We start from the raw sequence: 7,741 nt of genomic DNA, 5'->3' as shown, positions 1-7,741 counted from the left end.
TCGAGCGAGCACACTGGCTGGGTATGGGGCGCGTCAGGTCCGTGAGCTGGCGCACGTGAAACGTGTGGTGGCGGAGCGAGCGTGGCAGTCGAGGCAGATTTCTCATTTCGGGGTTAGGGCATCTCCAGCCACGCCTTTAGGAAGGCTTCACCAGACGTTTTTTTTGCGCCGGCGCCAAAAAACGGCCCAGTCGCGTCCTAAGGAGCCCGATTTTCGCCGGTCTGGGCCGAAAATAGCGCCGGCGGACTCAGGCCGAACCCGGCGCGCTGGGGGTGTCCGGTGGCGCCAAGGCAAACTGTTTTGGCGCGAAAAAGCCGCGGGCCAGCCGCGTCAGGGACACGACGGCTCGTCTTCCCCCCAACTGCCTCGGTTCCCGCGGAGAATCAATGACAAGGCTGCCGCCGGTTAGCCTTGCCATTGATTCCTCACGGGCGGCGCGTCTCGAGACGGCGCGCCGACACCTTCCCCCTCGCGCGCGTACACACGGCGCGGAGCGGCTATAAAGGCCGGCGGTTCTCGCCGGTGCCCACACCAAACTCGCCCCTCGCCGCCGCCCAGCCCCTCTCTTTCCGTCTCCGTCTTCCTCTCCCGAGCGCCACCGGCAGCCCCTCTCTCTCCCTCTCTACCACCGCCGAGCCCGTCGCCATGGCAGAGCGCTTCCCCGGAGACGAGGTGGCGGCGAACGGCTTCGGCCGGCGTTCGCTCCGCGAACAGGAGTCCTGACTCCTGTTCCAGGCGAACATCCCGGCGCCGCCGGACATGCGCGCCGGGCCGACGGGGTGGCGGCTCAGCGACGGGGGAGTGCCCGTTCCCCCGTTACCCGACACCGTGGCGAAGCCAACGTACTTCGCTGAGGAGGTCGAGGTCGCGCGCCTCCCTGACCGACGACGAGCGCTCCCTCCCCCAGTACGCCGCCGACAATCACGCGGCTTGGGCGGCGTACTTCCAGCGCCTGGCCTCCACCAACGACGCGTCGGTGGTCGGCGGCGTGAAGAACAGCGTGGGGTGCCACCTGTGGTGGGGCGTCCCGGGCCGCATGCTAGAGGGCGTGCTGACGCACCTCGACGGCGGCAACAACCCGCCGTTGACCTATCCTGCAACGGGGGTCGCCCCGTCGCAACACCGACGCACATGGGCGCCAAGGAGGTTCGCCTCCTCCTCGTCTTCCTCCTCTCGCTCATCTTCCCACTCGTCCGGTTCTCCGGCGCTTCTCGGCGTCAAGGCCGAGCCCGCGGCGGAGATGCCAAACGGTCGGCGCACTCGCAGTGTCGGCATCGTCATCAACGAGGGCAGCCGGCGCGCCCCCTCCTCGTCGGCTCCTCCGCGCTTCGTCAAGCCGAAGATGGAGCCGGGGCTGGCGCCGGTGAAGACGGAGCCGGGGCTGGCGCCGGTGGAGGCGGAGTTCGACGACGACGACGCGGTCCTAAAATGGGCGCGTCAGGACTCCATTGCGATGGAGAAGGCGCGCCGGGAGAAGGAGAAGGAACGCCAGCGCGCCGCCCTGCGCCGCTTCGAGGAGCGCCGACACGGCCGCGTTGAAGACGGGGTCGTCGTCTTATGCGATAGCGACGACGACGACGACGCGCCGCCGCCAGTCCGCCATGGTGACGCCGGGCAGGGGTCCAGCAGGGGCGCCCGCGTCAAGGAGGAGAAGGCCGACGACGACGATGGCGGCGATGGCGGCGACGACTTCAGCCCTTTTTTTTAGATTAGGTTATTGTAATGAAAATGCGCGAATTTCACCGAAATTTGCCATGTTTGTCCGAAATTTAACTAGTTTTTATCATAACTTTGCCGAACGGTCCTTTTTTTTAAATACGCGTCTGGGGGCGGCCCTGGGGGCCGACGGCTAGGGACCAACTCGCCCAGGGCCATTTTTTACGCCGGCTCACCCCCAGGCGGCGCTTTTAGACGCCCCTGGGGGGCCAACGGCTGAAGATGCCCTTAGCTTGGGGTAGCCCGTATGTAGGCCTGCGCCGGGCACGAGCTGGGGAAGGAGAAGGCGTCGCCGGCAGCGGCAGGCAAGGCATGTGGCGGTCTGATTTCGGCACGAGCGCGCCGCGGCACGCTGCGCGCGTGTAGGCTGGCGTAGCGACGAGGACGACTGTGCCGCCGGCAGCGGCGACCAGCGAGACGACACTGTTGCGCTCGCTGTGCTGGCCCCGCCGCCGCTTCGTCGACAGACAGTGTTGGGGTGGCTGGCTGAGCGCGAGCGACCGCGTAGCGAAAAGAGCTTTTCTTTGCTCTCCTTCGGGTCAGGGCAAGGTCCGCCACCTTGTCATGCTCGGCGGTGTCTCCTCAAAACGTGCTGTAGTGTCATCCAGGAAGCATGCATGCATGCAGTGTGCCCACTTACCCGGATTTACTGTGGCAAACAAAATTGTTTGGTTAGCGTGGGGCGAGCCGATCGAGCAGTGGTCGACACGTCCGTCCTCGGTCTACAATAACTCATGAGCCGTGAACCGGCGGCTCCATTGCTGTGTCGTGTGTCTCGACGACTGAGACCTCGAACCTCTCGAAGCCGCGCGCCAGCTGGCACGTACGTTTTTGGTTCTGGAGGGCACTGCCTACAACGCCAAGCTGGAAACAGAGGAGGGAGGGAGGCGCGCTGACCGGAAAAGACAGTTTCCGCGGTCGCGTCCATTCCATCGAGACGATGAAATGACCGCAAGTAGTGTACCTCACTTGTGCACTCGTGCTGATGATAATTACTCTGTTCCAGCCCGTACCGTCTCACAAAAACAAGTACAGGACGCAGTACGTATTGGAGGTGCTCATCCGTTCACTACAACTGGAAAGCACAAAGCCGTGGTGAAACGATTGTGGGATGAAAGAAATCTACCACTATATGCAGAAGAGCTGGGGGTGGAGTGGAGTGCTGCCGCGCAGGTGAGCTGGCTCGTGCTTGGATGTGCAGGTGGGTGGTCAGAGGTTAAAAGATGATTTTGTTTTCCTTCCAGTATGTTTTGGTTTGGGGTTTAGGCCAGCTGTTCCGCTTGTCCTAGGGCCTGTAACAGGCTTTTGTTGGCTTCAGGGCGTCTGTAACGCCGACCCTCAACCGCCCACAAGTGTTCAGAACATGCAGTTCAGATGTAGGGGCTGTTTGGATTGTAACTATGTTTGTCATACATTGCCACATTACTTTTTATCACACTTGCCTAATTTAAGTTGCTCAAATTGTTAGTCACACTTTGGTTTACCTAAAGTAATCTTGCAACACTTTTTGTGTCAATGACAACTGGGTACGTTTCTCATAAAAAAATCTTGCTTTAGGTGTGGCTAGAACCAAACACACACCTAACTTGATCAAACTTATCTAAAGTAAGGTGTGGCAAAGTGTGGCAAAATGTGGCTAGAAACCAAACAGCCCTGTAGTCTCTCATTTAACACTGACGTGGTTATTTCTACCGGGTACATGGATGATCACCAAGGAGACCAGTCCGTTGGATCAATATGCATAGATCATGTTGGCTCCACGCACATGATCTATCGGGTACATGGATGATCACCAAGGAGACCAGTCTGTTGGATCAATATGCCATCCTTTTTACGCTTGAGTTTTCAATGCATTCACTCATATCATGCTTATGACCACCGATAATTTTTATTTCGAGTGAACCTTGATGGAAAAGTATTATGTAAGTTTCTTAGCGGTGTTTTTTTAACTGATTACCTACTATGTGCACCAGTCGGAACATATACAGTCAAAATGTAGCCATTAGGATCTTTCGCTCGGTTGGATTCCTACTAGTTCCAACCGGGCAGGCCCCTCGTACACCATGGGTGCTATCTGCTGTAAAAAAAATTGATCACATATTAAATTTGGGTTCCTGATCGAATATGCTGTCGCGTATACTCACTCGTAGAAGACACTCGAGGGCTTCACCACTGCGTGCGCACGTACACTAGGTTGATTTTGTTTTCGTATACTTGTTTGAGTATTGTCTGCACGACTTCCAGGTCCAACTTTCGTTTCAATAGCCACCGTGAGGTTATGACACCATGTTTGTGATCTCATAACTGTGCTGGCGGACTCCTCGCCTGGCGACTTCACGTTAGCAGCCCGGCTGGCTTCAACACGGGCGACATCGTGTACACTATAGTTGCTATTTACTATAATTTATTTCGCCATCACAAATTAATTTTTGCCAAATTACTTCTTCTGGCTTGCAATATTTAGCGTTCGCGGTTTCATGGTCACTCCGATGTAGTACGACCTTGTTGCACCGCTATGTCGGGTTGCGAGCGGTCTTTTGCCAAATTACTTCTTCTAGCTTGCAATATTTAGTGTACGGTCTACTTAAATAAGTTCGGGCGGCGAGCATGTTTAATAGCCGCAGACAGAGTATTGGATATTGAATGGGCATGGTAGGCATCCGTCCCGTCCCATCCAGTAAATGTATCTCCGACATTTAACAGACACGGACATCGAGAATCCATGCGGACAGCGCCCTCGCCAGGTGAGCTGTTTCAATGCTGATGCGAGCGAGAGGTCATGTCCGCTCTGGACCGGCATCAATTCGGAGCTGCCGCTCTAGAGCGGCATGGATGCGAGCAGCTGGCTTCTGGCGGGGAAGGGCCCGAACAAGGGAGAGTTTTTCGGTGGGCCAAGGCAGTGAGAAGCGGCCATGGCAGCGGTTCGGACGCCCGCATTGCCCCCTCCCACCTCCCCTCACTCCCCTGGTTTGCCGGAAAAAAGACGTCCATACTACTCATGACTATTTTTTTGCAGGTACGATACAGGACAACCTTGGATGACAAAACACGTCCAGACAGTCTCGAGCCGAACTGTTGTGGCCGGTCTGAGGGTCGGCATTGGAGATGCCCTAATGGGCCCATGTACCACTAGAATTGTACCATCCAGTCCATCCCATAGGTATACTTGCTATTTGGCTATTCTCTCCGTTCCTAAATATAAGTCTTTTTTAAGATTCTAATATGGACTACGTATGGAGAAAAATGAGCGAATCTATACTTTAAAATATGTCGTATACATCCATATGTAATCCATAATGAAATCTTTAGAAAAACGAAAGTACCTTTCTACACCTGAGCTCATATGTTTCTGGTGTGAACAGTAAACTAAATAAAACAGAAAAACATTTCAAAAAATTCTGAATTTTTTGGCATAATTTAACAACTGTTTGTTTTGCATGTATGTAAAATTTCATCACGAAATCACATTGGTGGAAGTTGTGGCAAAAAATAACAAAACCAGAGCTCCAAAATGCGTTTGAAAGTAATATTTTCAGAGTATCGATTTTGTTTGCCACTTCTTGATGAAATTTTGTATGCACAACAAATATTTTCTAAAGTATGGCACAAAAAATATCAGAATTTTTTGAATTGTTCTTTATTTTATTATTCACATGAGGAGCATATGAGCTCAGGTGTAGAAACTCCATATCCCTGGAGAGACTTATATTTAGGAACTAAGGAGGTACTATAGTAATACTAACTCCATCCTGATTTATTGGTCCTCGTAGTAGTAGAATCGAGTGGGTCGCACGTAGTAGCTAGTGGTAGTGGAGCATAGAATTAGACCTGGCCATGGGCAGTCCAACCCGGCCCAGCCCGACGCTGCTCCCAGACCGGGCTGGGGCCTAGATTTTGAGCCCGGTGGCCTGGCCGGGCCGGGCCCGTCATTCTTGCAGTTTTCTGAAGGGGCCCGGCCCGAGGCTTGGCGGGCTTTTGCATGTTCGGGCTGGGCTTAGGCCCAAAAACTAGGACCGATGGCCTGGCTGGGCCGGGCTTGGGCCTAGGTTTTTTGGCTCATGCTTGGCTAGACCCGGCCCGGCCCGGCCCAAAGCCCGCCTGGCCCGGCCCGAGGTTTGGCCAGGTATGCATAGAATCGAGCAAGCTCATTAACCGTGTGTACGGTTGGTACCGGACGAAATGATAGCGGCACAGGACATCCATCGATACATATGCACCGGCCCGTACGTACGTATGGATGCACACTAAAATGGCGATGCCAGATCGATCGTCTCGGTCGATCTGCTAGTTTGCACGTACGTGTACGGCAACCGAATGAAGGTAGTAGTTAATTAGTTTAGTTATTAAGTAGTACTTCCTCCGTTTCCAAATACTTGTCTTTCTAGGCATTTCAAATGGACTCAACATACGGATGTATGTAGACATATTTTAAAATGTAGATTCACTCATTTTGTGCTGTATGTAGTCACTTGTTGAAATCTCTAGAAAGACAAGTATTTAGGAACGGAGGGAGTAGTACTCTTCGCGTAGATCACTGTTCACATTGCTCCGGGCTAGTTTAGCTATGAAGGTCAGATCTAACTCAGCTATAGCAAGTTAGCAACTACGTGCAGACGTAGGTGCTCGACCACCCCGTGAATATACGCTGCGTTATTACTCCATACAATGAAGCGGATGGCTCGATGGGGAGGAGAGGACGCCGGCCAGGCCATCACACAATCCGTATGAGTTTTCGGCGTGTCCCAAGGCTAAAAAAGGCCGTCTACACACGTAGACATAGGCCGGTCTCGACCCTCCCCTTCACGCTACAGCATGCATGCATGCACGGGGGGTCCATGCACCGCTGTAGCACAGCCTTTTCTCTCATGCATGGTATGCGCGGTGGGCCACTATTATAATGGAAATGTTCTTCATAAGTCAAAATGCAGATATTATTTATAATTATAAATTATGTGAATAACCAATTACTTTTTATAGGAGTAGTATAAATATAGAAATGTCTCATTTTCCTCCAATGAGTGGGAATAAAACGTTGAATTGAGTGAAGAATGAAATTATCCGGAACATATGAGGTATAGTCTATGAAAATATACATAGGCCAGTCGGGGGGCAATTTGCCCATCGTGCGACCTGTCATTGCAATAAAACCCTTTTTGCAATTGCAACGGTATCCTCATTGCGAAAGCATCTCTGGCTCGTGACAGTCAACATCGTCATTGCAATTGCAATAGGATCCTTGTTGCAAAAAACATCTCTGGCTCGCGGTCGCGTCCGTCGGACGAGGCTGCAAGGGAGGTGCTTGCGGTTGCGGGCGCCGGACAAGGCTGCATGGGAGGCAGCGCGTGGGGACCAGCAATAGGAGCCAGTCACGGTGGCTGCCATGGCGCACAGGCGGGCAAGCTCGGGCACAAAGGGAGGTGATAAAATTCAAGGAGAGGAGCGACGGTGAAGGGCCGATGCGGTTCTTGCTGATGAGCTCGTTCCTCGTTGGCAGGCGCGACGACATCTGGTTGAACGTAGATCGGGGCATCCCATAGAAGGTCGGGCTTCTTGACGACGTGCTCGGTGGGTCTGCAGCATGCCCCTTATTGCAGATGAAAAGATTGCAACAGTGGCCAAGTTGCAAACCTGAACTATGGTTAATAGTTGCTCTTGAGTCATCCAATCAAAATTAGAACATATGGTCATGAAGGCGGTCGTTGGAACGATCAGTCGGTTGAGTCCAAACATTTTCATCAAAATATAAAGCGTCTTGCCAAAAGGCCCCCTGCGCACAAGCCTAGCATTGGCATGTTCTCGTAAAGAAAATCAGATCGAAATGGTTTCCATCGGCAACCCTTAAATTCACATCTGCAGACTGCAGGGGAGCATTTTGGAATTTGGACAGCATCGCCCCACTGCCGCTGGCTCGATGTAGAAATGTCAGAAACAAGGCCTCCTCGGTGTCCGGTTTTGGCCACACGCCGATCGAAAGGGATGGCTCGATCGATCGGACGGGCACGTACGTACTTACAAAATGTATGGG

The sequence above is a fragment of the Triticum dicoccoides genome, chromosome 3A (assembly GCF_002162155.2).
Source record: "Triticum dicoccoides isolate Atlit2015 ecotype Zavitan chromosome 3A, WEW_v2.0, whole genome shotgun sequence".
NCBI classification, from domain to species: Eukaryota; Viridiplantae; Streptophyta; class Magnoliopsida; order Poales; family Poaceae; genus Triticum; species Triticum dicoccoides.
This window is presented reverse-complemented; position numbering follows the sequence as displayed.